Here is a 14,747-nt window from a genome sequence, read left to right on the forward strand (position 1 = left end):
TCTAAATGGCCAGAAACATATGAAAAGATACTTACTATTAGTAATCAGATAAATACAAATTAAAATATAGCACATTAGCTTGACAAAAATTGTTAAAAGGAAATACCAACTAGTAATGGGGACAATTCTCCTTCTGGTGGATAGGGTAGAAATTCGAGTGATCTTTGGAAGTAAACTGGGAATTGGCATTAAAAAAAAAAAAATCTGTCAATAACTGTTAAAATTTAAAATACTATAATATATTTGACCCAGAAATGCCATATTTTAAAATGACCTTATAGAAATAAAATAGCCAAAATATAACATATGTGCAAGAATTTTTACTGCAAGGATCTTTTTAATCTTTCAAAAATTTTTATTATTTTTTAATTTAATTAAAAATTTTTTTACAATGTTGTGTTGGTTTCTACCATACAACAGTGCATATCAGCCATAATTATACAGACATCCTCTCTCTCCATAGCCTGCCTCCCCTCGCCTTATCCCACCCCACCCCTCCAGGTCATCACAGAGCACCAGATTGGACTTCCTGTGCTGCACAGCAACTCCTCACCAACTGCCCATCTTACTCCGTAGTGTGTATATGTTGATGCTACTTCCTCCTTTCTTCTGATTCTCTCCCTCCTCCACTCTGTCCACAAGTCCATTCTCTACATCTGTGTTTCCTTTCCTTCCTTACAAATAGGTTCATCAACACAATTTTTCTAGATTCCATATATATATGTTAATGTACTGTATTTTTCTCCTTCTGACTTACTTCACTCTGTAAAACAGGCTCTAGGTTCATCCACATCACTAGAACTAACTCAAATTCATTTTTTATGGCTAACATTGCATTGTATATATGTACCACATCTTCTTTATCCATTCATCAGTTGATGGACATCTAAGTTGCTTCCGTGTCCTTTCCTGGTAGCTCAGCTGGTAAAAAATCCACCTGCAATGCAGAAGGCCCTGGTTCAATTTCTGAGTTGGGAAGACTTTGGAGAAGGGATAGGCTACCTACAGTTTTCTTGGGCTTCCCCAGTGGCTCAGCTGTTAAAGAATCCACCTACAATGTGGGATACCTGGATTCGATCCCTGGGTTAGAAAGATCCCCTGGAGAAGGGAAAGGCTACCCACTCCAGTATTCTGGCCTGGAGAATTCCATGGAGTGTATAGTCTATGGGTTCGCAAGGAGTCGGACACGACTGAGCGACTTTCACTTTCACTTTCATGAACATTGGGATGTATGTGTCTTTTTCGATTATGGTTTTCTCAGAGTATGTGCCCAGTAGTGGAGTGGCTGGGTCATATGGTAGATGAATTCCTAGTTTTTTAAGGAATACCCATACTGTTCTCCATAATAGTTGTATCAGTTTACATTCCCAGCAACAGTGTAGAAGGGTTCCCTTTTGTCCATATCCTCTCCAGCATTTATCGTTTGTAGATTTTTTTTGATGATGGTCATTCTGACTGGTGTGAGGTGATACCACATCCTTAGTTTTGATTTGTATTTCTCTAATATTTAGTGATGTGGAACATCTTTTCACGTGTTTATTGACCATCTGTATGTCTTCTTTGGAGAAATAGCTGTTTAGGTCTTCTGCCTATTTTCTGGTTGGTCTTTTTGTTTTCCTAGTACTGAGCTGTATGAACTATTTGTATGTCCTGTAGATAATCCTTTGTTAGTTGTTTCGTTCTGTAAGGATCTTTCTGTACATGGATTTTATATATTTATAGCAACAAAAAGAAATAATAATAATCAGTGCAGAGTTATTTAGTAATTATATCAAATCTGAATTAGATGCATATTAATTTAATGAGAAAAAAAGGCCATTATATTTTTAAGTTCAGGAATTTATATAAATTATAAAAATACATTAATGTGTATAACAGCTAACAGACTTTATTGTAAACAACTATACCAGTAAACCAAGCATACATAATGTGTACATTTTTATGTATATCCATAAAATATACCTAAAATATGTATATTTTATGTATATAAGACATATATACATATGAGACATATATACATATGGGACATATGAGAATATATATTCTCATATGGGACAATATATATATGTCTCATATGGGACATATGAGAATTCGTGAAAGTATGGAAAAATACACCTCATGCTGTTATTGGTTAATTCAATATGGTGGAACTAGATTAAGAACACGTGCTTTATACTTTGAATGGATTTGCTAGCTTAAATAAGTTTTCTACTTTCATAATTTATATAGGTAATAGATTTTTAAAAATAAAGTATAAAATTTTAGTGGAATAAATGAAATAGTCAAATTTTACAAAAAAATATTTTGAAATTCTTTTCTGTATTTTCTGGCTTCAGACTAAATTTCCAATGCTGCTTTTTCAAACTCACTTTCATCGTAAATTGTTTATTTGAATATTTCTCTGATCCATGGTATCACAATTCGAATTAAAGGTTAAAATAACTGAAGTGTAGTTTGTGCTCCACAGAGCCCTAATATGGCTTAGAATATGTAGCAATTTGGCAGATGAAACAAACACAAGCCTACTTTCTTTTTAAGAAATGAGAATTGTATCACTTCAGTAGAAGACATTTTTCTTTCAAGTTTCTCTGCTTTTTCTGAATATTACAAAACATTGCAATATAATCAAATAACCAAACAGTGCTTATTTATCTTTTTAATATAGCAGTGCTCTGCCAGACAGTGTACCAAAGAAATTAAGCAGCAATTATCACTTTATCCCTGCTGCTCAGAAACTAATAATAACACATTAATAATGAAGTATAGTTAAATATAAAGGGTCATGTAACAAGATGAAGCAATACAAAAAGTAAACACTATACAATTAAATACAGACCTTCATAGATTCTCATCACTGAAACTGGTCTGGCTGCAAGAAGAGCCAGAATTATGATTAGGGAAAAGAGAATGAGTGAAGTTAAAATATAGAAAAGATATCTAGACTGTAGAGAGATGTGTAAGGATCTTACATTAATTGATTCTTACATAAAGAATAGGCTGAAGATGTCAATTCTAAAATATAAAGCAAGTTCAGTTCAGTTGCTCAGTCATGTCCAACTCTTTGTAAACCCATGGACTGCAGCACGCCAGTCCTTCCTGTCCATCACCAACTCCCAGAGTTTACTCACACTCATGTCCACTGAGTGGGTGATGCCATCCAACCATCTCATCCTCTGTTGTCCCCTTTCCTTTCCGTCATCAATCTTTCCCAGCACCAGGGTCTTTTCCAATGAGTCAGTTCCTCACATCAGGTGGCTGAAGTATTGGACTTTCAACTTCATCATCAGTCCTTCCAATGAATATTCAGGACTGATTTCCTTTAGGATTGACTGGTTGGATCTCCTTGCAGTCCAAGGCACTCTCAAGAGTCTTCTCCAACACTACCATTGAAAAGCATCAATTCTTCGGCGCTCAGCTTTCTTTATAATCCAACTCTCACATCCACACATGACCACTGGAAAAACAATAGCCTTCACTAGACAGACCTCTGTTGGCAAAGTAATGTCTCTGCTTTTTAATATGCTGTCTAGGTTGGTCAAAACTTTCCTTCCAAGGTGTAAGCAACTTTTAATTTCAAGGCTGCAGTCACCATCTTCAGTGATTTTGGAGCCCCAAAAAATAAACTCAGCCACTCTTTCCACTGTTTCCCCATCTATTTGGCATGAAGTGATGGGACCAGATGCCATGGTTTCAGTTTTCTGAATGTTGAGCTTTAAGCCAACTTTTTCACTCTCCACTTTCACTTTCATCAGGATGGTCTTTAGTTCTTTTTCACTTTCTGCCATATAAGGGTGCCATATATCATCAGCATATCTGAGGTTATTGATATTTCTCCCAGCAATCTTGATTCCAGCTTGTGGTTGATCCATCCCAGTGTTTCTCATGATGTACTCTGCATATAAGTTAAATAAGCAGAGTGACAATATACAGCCTTGATGTACTCCTTTCCCGATTTGGAACCAGTCTGTTGTTCTATGTCCAGTTCTAACAGTTTCTTCCTGACCTGCATACAGATTTCTCAAGAGGCAGGTCAGGTGGTCTGGTATTCCCATCTCTTTCAGAATTTTCCACAGTTTATTGTGATCCACACAGTCAAAGGCTTTGGCATGGTCAATAAAGCAGAAATAGATATTTTCTGAAACTCTCTTGCTTTTTCGATCATCCGGCAGATGTTGGCAATTTGACCTCTGGTTCCTCTGCCTTTTCTAACACCAGCTTGAACATCTGGGAGTTCATGGTTCACATATTGTTGAAGCCTGGCTTGGAGAATTTTGTGCATTACTTAACTAACGTGTGAGATGAGTGCGATTGTGTGGTAGTTTGAGCGTTCTTTGGCATTGCCTTTCTTTGGGATTGGAATGAAAACTGGCCTTTTCCAGTCCTGTGGCCACTGCTGAGTTTTCCAAATTTGCTGGCATATTGAGTGCAGCATTTTTACAGCATAGTCTTTTAGGATTTGACATAGCTCAACTGGAATTCCATCACCCGCATAAGCTTTGTTCGTAGTGGTGCTTCCTAAGACCCACTTGACTTCTCATTCCAGTATGTCTGGCTCTAGGTGAGTGATCACACCATTGTGATTATCTGGGTCGTGAAGATCTTATTTGTATAGCTCTTCTGTGTATTCTTGCCACCTCTTCTTAATATCTTCTGCTTGTGTTAGGTCCATACCATTTCTGTCCTTTATTGTGCCCATCTGTGCATGAAATGTTCCCTTGTTATCTCTAATTTTCTTGTAGAGATCTCTAGTCTTTCCCATTCTATTGTTTCCCTCTATTTCTTTGCCCTGATCACTGAGGAAGGCTTTCTTATCTCTCCTTGCTATTCTTTGGAACTCTGCATTCAAATGGGTATATCTTTCCTTTTCTCCTTTGCCTTTTGCTTCTGTTCTTTCACAGGTATTTGTAAAGCCTCCTAGATAGCAATTTTACTTTTTGCATCTCTTTTACTTGAGGATGCTCTTGATCCCTGTCTCCTGTGCAATATCATAAACCTCCATCCATAGTTCATCAGGCACTCTGTCTATCAGATCTAGTCCCTTAAATCTACTTCTTAGTTCCACTGTATAATCCTAAAGGATTTGATTTAAGTCATACCTGAATGGTCTAGTGGTTTTGCCTACTTTCTTCAATTTAAGTCTGAATTTGACAATAACAAGTTCATGATGTGAGCCACAGTTCACTCCCAGCCTTGATTTGCTGACTCTATAGAGCTTCTCCATCTTTAGCTGCAAAGAATATAATCAATCTGATTTTGGTGTAGAGTCTTCTCTTGTGTTGTTAGAAGAGTGTTTTTGCTATGACCAGTGCATTCTTTGGGCAAATCTCTATTAGTTTTGCCCCACTTCATTCTGTAATCCAAGGCCAAATTTGCCTGTTATTCCAGGTGTTTCTTGACTTCCTACTTTTGCATTCAAGTCCCCTATAATGAAAAGGACATCTTTTTTGGGTATTAGTTCTAGATGGTCTTGTAGGTCTTCATAGAACTGTTCAACTTCAGCTTCTTCAGGATGACTGGTTGAGGCATAGACTTGGATTACCATGATATTGAATGGGTTGCCTTGGAAAAAAAACAGAGATCATTCTGTTGTTTTTGAGACTGCATCCAAGTACTACATTTCAGACTCTTGTTGACTATGATGGCTACTCCATTTCTTCTAAGGGATTCTTGCCCACAGTAGTAGATATAATATTCATCTGAGTTAAATTCACCCATTCCAGTCCATTTTAGTTTGCTGATTCCTAAAAAGCCGATGTTGACACTTTTTTTTTTATTTTATTTTATTTTTAAACTACATAATTGTATTAGTTTTGCAAAATATCAAAATGAATCTGCCACAGGTATACATGTGTTCCCCATCCTGAACCCTCCTCCCTCCTCCGTCCCCATACCATCCCTCTGGGTCGTCCCAGTGCACTAGCCCCAAGCATCCAGTATCGTGCATCGAACCTGGACTGGCAACTCGTTTCTTACATGATATTTTACATGTTTCAATGTCATTCTCCCAAATCTTCCCACCCTCTCCCTCTCCCACAGAGTCCATAAGACTGTTCTATACATCAGTGTCTCTTTTGCTGTCTCATACACCGGGTTATTGTTACCATCTTTCTAAATTCCATATATGTGCATTAATATACTGTATTGATGTTTTTCCTTCTGGCTTACTTCACTCTGTATAATAGGCTCCAGTTTCATCCACCTCATTAGAACTGATTCAAATGTATTCTTTTTAATGGCTGAGTAATACTCCATTATGTATATGTACCACTGCTTTCTTATCCATTCATCTGCTGATGGACACCTAGGTTGCTTCCATGTCCTGGCTATTATAAATAGTGCTGCGATGAATATTGGGGTACACGTGTCTCTTTCCCTTCTGGTTTCCTCAGTGTGTATGCCCAGCAGTGGGATTGCTGGATCATAAGGCAGTTCTATTTCCAGTTTTTTAAGGAATCTCCACACTGTTCTCCATAGTGGCTGTACTAGTTTGCATTCCCACCAACAGTGTAAGAGGGTTCCCTTTTCTCCACACCCTCTCCAGCATTTATTACCTGTAGACTTTTGGATCGCAGCCATTCTGACTGGTGTGAAATGGTACCTCATAGTGGTTTTGATTTGCATTTCTCTGATAATGAGTGATGTTGAGCATCTTTTCATGTGTTTGTTAGCCATCTGTATGTCTTCTTTGGAGAAATGTCTATTTAGTTCTTTGGCCCATTTTTTAATTGGGTCGTTTATTTTTCTGGAGTTGAGCTGTAGGAGTTGCTTGTATATTTTTGAGATTAGTTGTTTGTCAGTTGCTTCATTTGCTATTATTTTCTCCCATTCTGAAGGCTGTCTTTTCACCTTGCTAATAGTTTCCTTTGATGTGCAGAAGCTTTTAAGGTTAATTAGGTCCCATTTGTTTATTTTTGCTTTTATTTCCAATATTCTGGGAGGTGGGTCATAGAGGATCCTGCTGTGATGCATGTCAGAGAGTGTTTTGCCTATGTTCTCCTCTAGGAGTTTTATAGTTTCTGGTCTTATGTTTAGATCTTTAATCCATTTTGAGTTTATTTTTGTGTATGGTGTTAGAAAGTGCTCTAGTTTCATTCTTTTACAAGTGGTTGACCAGATTTCCCAGCACCACTTGTTAAAGAGATTGTCTTTAATCCATTGTATATTCTTGCCTCCTTTGTCAAAGATAAGGTGTCCATATGTGCGTGGATTTATCTCTGGGCTTTCTATTTTGTTCCATTGATCTATATTTCTGTCTTTCTGCCAGTACCATACTGTCTTGATAACTGTGGCTTTGTAGTAGAGCCTGAAGTCAGGTAGGTTGATTCCTCCAGTTCCATTCTTCTTTCTCAAGATCGCTTTGGCTATTTGAGGTTTTTTGTATTTCCATACAAATTGTGAAATTATTTGTTCTAGCTCTGTGAAGAATACTGTTGGTAGCTTGATAGAGATTGCATTGAATCTATAAATTGTTTTGGGTAGTATACTCATTTTCACTATATTGCTTCTTCCAATCCATGAACATGGTATATTTCTCCATCTATTAGTGTCCTCTTTGATTTCTTTCACCAGTGTTTTATAGTTTTCTATATATAGGTCTATCTTTAGGTAGATATATTCCTAAGTATTTTATTCTTTCTGTTGCAATGGTGAATGGAATTGTTTCCTTAATTTCTCTTTCTGTTTTCTCATTATTAGTGTATAGGAATGCAAGGGATTTCTGTGTGTTGATTTTATATCCTGCAACTTTACTATAGTCATTGATTATTTCTAGTAATTTTCTGGTGGAGTCTTTAGGGTTTTCTATGTAGAGGATCATGTCATCTGCAAATAGTGAGAGTTTTACTTCTTTTCCAATTTGGATTCCTTTTATTTCTTTTTCTGCTCTGATTGCTGTGGCCAAAACTTCTAAAACTATGTTGAATAGTAATGGTGAAAGTGGGCACCCTTGTCTTGTTCCTGACTTTAGAGGAAATTGCCATCTCCTGTTTGACCACTTCCAATTTGCCCTTATTCATGGACCTAACATTCCACGTTCCTATGCAATATTGCAGCATTGGACCTTGCTTCTATCACCAGTCACATCCACAAATGGGTATTGTTTTTCCTTTGGCTCCTTCTCTTCATTCTTTCTGGAGTTATTTCTCCACTAATCTCCAGTAGCATGTTGGGCACCTACGAACCTGGGGAGTTCATCTTTCAGTATCCTATCTTTTTGCTTTTTCATACTGTTCATAGGGTCAAGGCAAGAATACTGAAGTGGTTTGCCATTCCCTTCTCCAGTGGACCACATTTTGTCAGTACACTCCACCCTGACCTGTCTTTCTTAAGTGGCCCTACATGGCATGGCTCATAGTTTCATTGAGTCAGACAAGGCTGTGGGCCATGTGATCATATTGGTTAGTTTCCTGTGACTGTGGTTTTCAGTCTGTCTGCCCTCTGATGGAGAAGGATAAGAGGCTTCTGGAAGCTTCCTGATGGGAGAGACTGACCAAGGGGGAAACTTGGTTTTGTTCTGATGGGCAGGGCCATGCTCAGTAAATCTTTAATCCAATTTTCTATTGATGGCTGGAGATGTGTTCCCTACCAGATATTTACCTGGGGCCAAACTATGGTGGAGGCCATGAAGATAAAGGTGACCTCCTTCAAAAGATCCCATGCATGTGCTGCTACACTCAGTGTGCCCAACCCTGTAGCAGGCCACCACTGACCCACGCCTCTGCTGGAGACTCCTGGACACTCACAGGCAAGTCTAGGTCAGTCTCTTTTTGGGTCACCCCTCCTTTCTCCTGGTTCCTGGTACACAAGGTTCTGTTTGTGCTCTCCAAGAGTCTATTTCCCAGCCCTGTGTAAGTTCTGGCAGCTTTATGGTGGGGTTAATGGTGACCTCCTCCAAGAGGGCTTATGCCATACCCAAGTCTGCTGCACCCAGAGCCCCTGTCCCAGTGGCAGTCCACTGCTGACCCATACCTCCACAGCAGATGTTCAAACACAGTTCTGTCTCAGTCTCTATGGCTTCCCTGGGTCCTGGTGCACACAAGGTTTGTTTGAGCCCTCTGAGCATCTCTGGAGGGAATGGGGTTTGATTCTGAATGCGAATTCACCTCTCCCACAGTCTTGCTGGGGCTTCTCCTTTGCCCTTGGACATGGTGTATCTCCTCACAGCCGCTCCAGCGCCTACCATCTTAATGGGGTTTCTCTGACCTTGGATGTGGGGTATCTCCTCAGGACCAGTCCAGGGAAGCAGCAGCCAATGGCAGCTGCAGCTCCTGAGCTTGGCTGTGGGGTATCTCCTCTCAGCTGCTGGCTCCAGGGCCTCACTGGAGGTCATTTCAATCCCATGCAAACTCATCTACAGTTGGAGAAGGATGGGGCAGCAGACCTGACATGTGCAAGGCTCAGCAAAACAGTGTCTTCTGATTTGCATACAGTGAATTTCAGCCAGGGTTTGGACGGCAGTATCAAAATCACACAAAATCATTTATAACATTAATTTGTGGAGCTTAGTATTCCATCCATCAGCACTGAACTGATCCTAATCCATAATCTTATACTGAAAAAAACTGAGTGACAAAGGAAATGTAATTGTGTTTGAACACATAATTTAAATAAAAAATTATGATTTCCTAGTGTTGTTGGATTTATAGTACTGTTTATCAGTTCTGTCTGATCAGCATCAGGTCCCATACTCTCTAGAGACTTTTCCAAATGTTTGTTTCATTATTTAAAAAAATTCTGCAAATCTATCCACATCATTCTTAAATCTGCATCTATAAAATACTTGCTTCTTCTAATAGGCTATAGTGAAGACTGAGTTGTTTATATGCCATCCAATTCCCAGCTCACATAAGGTATTCTATTTATCATATCCTCTTTTCCTATAATGAAATCACTACCTCTCTACCAGTTTCTCATACTGTAATCTATTCAAATATTTGGTTCTTAAATTACCCTCCTTTAACGTCTCATGCCTTTTTTCTTTCCACCTCAGGCACACAACCTGCAAGAATAATTCCCACTCATGATTCATAGGTCATTGTGGTCTAGCATATACATCAGCCCTAGTGGCAAAGGCAGGCAACAATCTGATTGCTCTCTCAATGGGGTTCTTTCTTTGTCTTACTTGAGCTTTCAAAAGTTTGACACTCTTTCGTTTTAAATATTCAGATTCCAAAACAGTATATTCTCCCAACTCAAACCTCTCTTTTTGTTCTCTTAATTAAAGAAAAGTTGATCCTCTTTTTCTTTCTCTTAGACATCAATATCTTTGTAACTGATCCTTTAGAATATTTTTTATTTAGCATTAACAACCCTTTTATAATTTTGATCCAACCTTTTTAACAGTAGCTACTAAATGTTTTTTTAACCCAGGCCAGTCGTATTAATGTTTATGGAGCTTAGTAGGTACATATTAAATAATTCATTATATATTGACCTAAATCTCTGAGGAACATTTCAAGTATATCATTTTATGAATTCAACTAATCATATTTTCCCCAAATTTGTTATTTTCTTTAAGTGGATTTTTCTATTTCCCAAACAGGATCTTAAGAGTCATGCCAGAACCTTTCCCAGTTATTTTCCCTGTGTCAGATTAATTATGGAGTCCTGTCAGTGATGTATTGCTGTTTCAACTCTATTATTCTTTTCTTTTAAATGTTAACCTAATCTCTCATCAACTCTTTTGCAAATTATTACATACCCTCCTGCTTCTAGTCTTGCCCTTTTCTTCTTTATTCTTCATATTGCCATCCAAGTCTTCCCTCTAAAATACAAACTTTAGCTTGATTCTCCTGCTTATAATGCTTATGACCCCTAATTTCTTATACTGTAAAGCCTAAGTTAGCTTACAAATCCTTTTTTCTTATGGTTCCTATGTAAATTTCTTGCTTCATGTCTTTTAAACTTATTTTATGTTTTAATAGAGTAGATATTTTATATCCCCATTCCTTTCAGCTAGGAATACTTTCTCTCTCTCTCTCACACACACACACACACACACACACACACTTTGTATTCCTCATCTGCCTGACAAGGATAGCTTGAAAAGCTTCTCTGTATTCATACTTGGTGTTAATTGCTACCATATTTGTGACAGTGCCCTGTACTGTGTTTCTACTATTGGATTTATCCTATTCAACTGTCATGTGTTTGTGTCCATATTTGCTGGATTACCGTAGTGTTCTAGGAGCTGCTTCTTGCAAACAGCATCTTATTCTGTCAGGCATCTTCAGTGTCTGGCATGAAGGGACTCAAGAAATGTATGAATAAATAAGCATTTATGTTTGTGAGGAATGATATTTTGCTAGTGTAGAAAGCTAATGAATCATCATCCCAATATACACTAATAACCTTTCACAAAGAGTAATGAGCATGCTACAAAGAACCTGAACTCTCTTTGCTTCCAAATTAGTGTGTATACATGCTTCCCAGCTGGCTCTGTCTTAATATCTATGACAAAAATATCACATAAGAATCTCTCTAAATTAATAGATAATCCTCTGGATATAGGTATTACTGAACATATAGACAATCTCCATACTATAAAATTGTTCTACTAATTTTTTTTTTTTTTCTCTGAATTCAGCCATTTAGAACTAAGGAGCTCTTTTCTATGAAAGTACTATTGTGCAGTGTTTATTTTTCCAAGCTGGTCTCAAAAATCTATTCTACCCGTAAAATATCTGATTATAATGGTGACCTCTTTTTCAATTGTACTTAACCATTATTCTACAACAAGTGTGTTCAAAAACATACATTATCCCCTTTTGAAGACTTTCCATCTCCCACCAAAGTGTTCTTTATCAAAATACTGAATCTTAGGAAAGAAACAGGATGTGGATTTGAGGTTTTTATGTTTCAACAGGTTATCTACATTTTTGTAATAGTGTTTTCATGCACTTGAAAACGTAACCATCTAGTCTTCCTGCACACCGTGGTAGACGCTATAGAAGAAACACGAAGATCTGAGACGCTGGCTCGGTTTTAAGGACATTAGAGAAAATAGGGAACTCAGTGTCTCCACTTGCCTATCACATAAAAAACTCAATAATGATAAATGTGGCTGGGGAGATATGGGCTATTGAATATCATGCTAAGAGGTTTACCCTTACGTAAGATGCACTAAGATGTCATTAAAAGCTTTGAACACACTTTAGGTAGTTTAGGAAGTTTGGGATTGACATGTACACACTGCTGTATTTAAAATGGATAACCAATAAGGGCCTCCTGTATAGCACAGGAACTCTGCTCAAGATTATGCAGCAACCTAAATGGGAAAATAATTTGAAAAAGATTAGATACATAAATACATATAACTGAGTCATTTTCCTGTATACCTGAAACTCACACAGCCTTGTTAATCAACTATACTCCAATATAAGATAAAAAGTTAAAAAGAGAACACTGGCATAAATTGATAACTATAAAACAATGTGCTTATATAAATATATAATTTGTATGACAATTATATCATAAAGGAGGAAGAAATAAAGGAAGCTATATTGAAACCAAAAAAAAAAAAAAAAATCCTTTGGACATTTACTTTAGGAAGTTTAGGAAGCAATAGCTTTGAAAGCTTAGTAGGGAGAATGACTGTTGGTGGACCAGTTATGCTGCTGTCGTAGTTCAGTCTTTCTCCTTAAAATTGAAGAACTGGAATCAAATGTCTCCGATGTTGAAACAAAAGCTTACGTGGGTACAAAAGTGCTCGGTGAAACTATGTGTAATGGTTTCATAAGATGAATGTTACAAGTTCTTAAAACGTCAGTACTCTCAGGAATTACTACATATAAGTTATGCAAGAAAGTGCAAATAGTTCACATTCCATTCAGTTCAGTCTCTCAGTCGTGTCGGACTCTTTGCAACCCCATGAATTGCAGCACGGCAGGCCTCTTTGTTCATCACCAACTCCCAAAGTTCACTCAGACTCACGTCCATTGAGTCAGTGATGCCATCCAGCCATCTCATCCTTTGTCGTCCCCTTTTCCTCCTGCCCCCAATCCCTCCCAGCATCAGAGTCTTTTCCAATGAGTCAACTCTTCACATGAGATGGCCAAAGTACTGGAGCTTCAGCTTTAGCATCATTCCTTCCAAAGAACACCCAGGGCTGATCTCCTTCAGAATGGACTGGTTGGATCTCCTTGCAGTCCAAGGGACTCTCAGGAGTCTTCTCCAACACCATAGTTCAAAAGCATCAATTCTTCATCATTCAGCTTTCTTCACAGTCCAACTCTCACATCCATACCTGACCACTGGAAAAACCATAGCCTTGACTAGAGGGACCTTTGTTGGCAAAGTAATGTCTCTGCTTTTCAATATGCTGTTAGGTACCTTTATATTAGGCACCTAAAAACAAATTACTATCATTTGAGAAAATATCTCCTTTTCTTGGTATTTCACAATGATGTATAATCAGGTTGCATGGAAATGTGCACCATGAGGATGAAAATGCTTTGAAAAAGTATGTGATTTCCCATCTGTTATACAGAAAGCATGGGTGATTGCATAAAGTATTACAGGTATGTCAGTTCTGAAAGTCTAAAAATAATGCTTCCAACTAATAAAACAATTAACAAAAAAAGTAAATTTCAAAAAATGGAAACTTTAACAGATGCTTAAATAAATTCTGATATTAAGCATTGCAAGGCACATCTAATTTTTTGGATTGCTGAGATCCCAATCTGCAGTAGCTGCTTACAAGAAAATACTATGCTCCATGAAGAAATGTGATAATTAAAGAACATAGTGGCAACATGTATGCCATCACGCTCTGGCATTTTCCTTTTCAAGATTCCACAGCAGAAGAAATTCAAGCATCTTGGTTTATGGCATCTATCTTTTTCTATCAAAAAGAGGAAAATATTTGGCTTATTATATTTTCTTTGTACATACATATATACATGCAGAAGAAAAATGCCACCATTTATACTAGAAAGCTGTATTTTATACATAAGTATGTATTTTAAAATCCAACTGAAACTTTTGAAGGGAAATTTTTTTGACACTGAGAAAACTCCCTGAATATGATGAGCTTACTAGGTCTCCCTTTCTTTGCAAGTTGAAAGCTATAGAATTTTAGATACTGAATCCTTGGTAAGCTATATCATTTTGATGTCAGCTTTTCCTTTTAGGCCTTTGCCTAGATAGTCAAGCCATTGGTTACTGCCAAAAATCTGCACATATTCTTACCTTAAGCCAGTTTTTCTTCTACATAAAGTAGATGGCCAGGTACCCTACTCACAGTTTGGCCCACTGGGAAGGTATTGTCTGAATATCTTCCAGAATCACCCCTGAATGTGACTGTCATGTAGCTCCCATCCATTCTTCACATTTGCTTTTAAATAAAAATGACCTATCTATCCATAAATCAGAAATTGTGAAATTTCCATCTCTGTTAGCTACTGGTATGGACTTCTTAACTCCGATATGTGGAACAGCCTCTGGTGCTACTCTGGTGGGTGACCTGGGGTGTCTGGAATCCTACTCACTCAGGTCGTCTATGTCTACTCTTCTTGCTAAGTCTCAAATATAGTATTTATGTTTTAGAATGAACAGCTCTTTGGCTTTGCCCAACTTTAATGACTTAAGGGTGTATTAGTCTGTGTGAGCTGCTGTAACAAAATAATACTGACTGGGTAGCTTATAAACAATAGAAATTTATTTCTCATAGTTCTGGAGACTGGAAGTCTGAGATCTGGGTGCCAGCATGGTTGGGCAAGGACTCTCTTCCAGATTATGAATTCTCTTTA

Source organism: Bos mutus, chromosome 17, assembly GCF_027580195.1.
Source record: "Bos mutus isolate GX-2022 chromosome 17, NWIPB_WYAK_1.1, whole genome shotgun sequence".
In the NCBI taxonomy this organism is placed as follows: Eukaryota; Metazoa; Chordata; class Mammalia; order Artiodactyla; family Bovidae; genus Bos; species Bos mutus.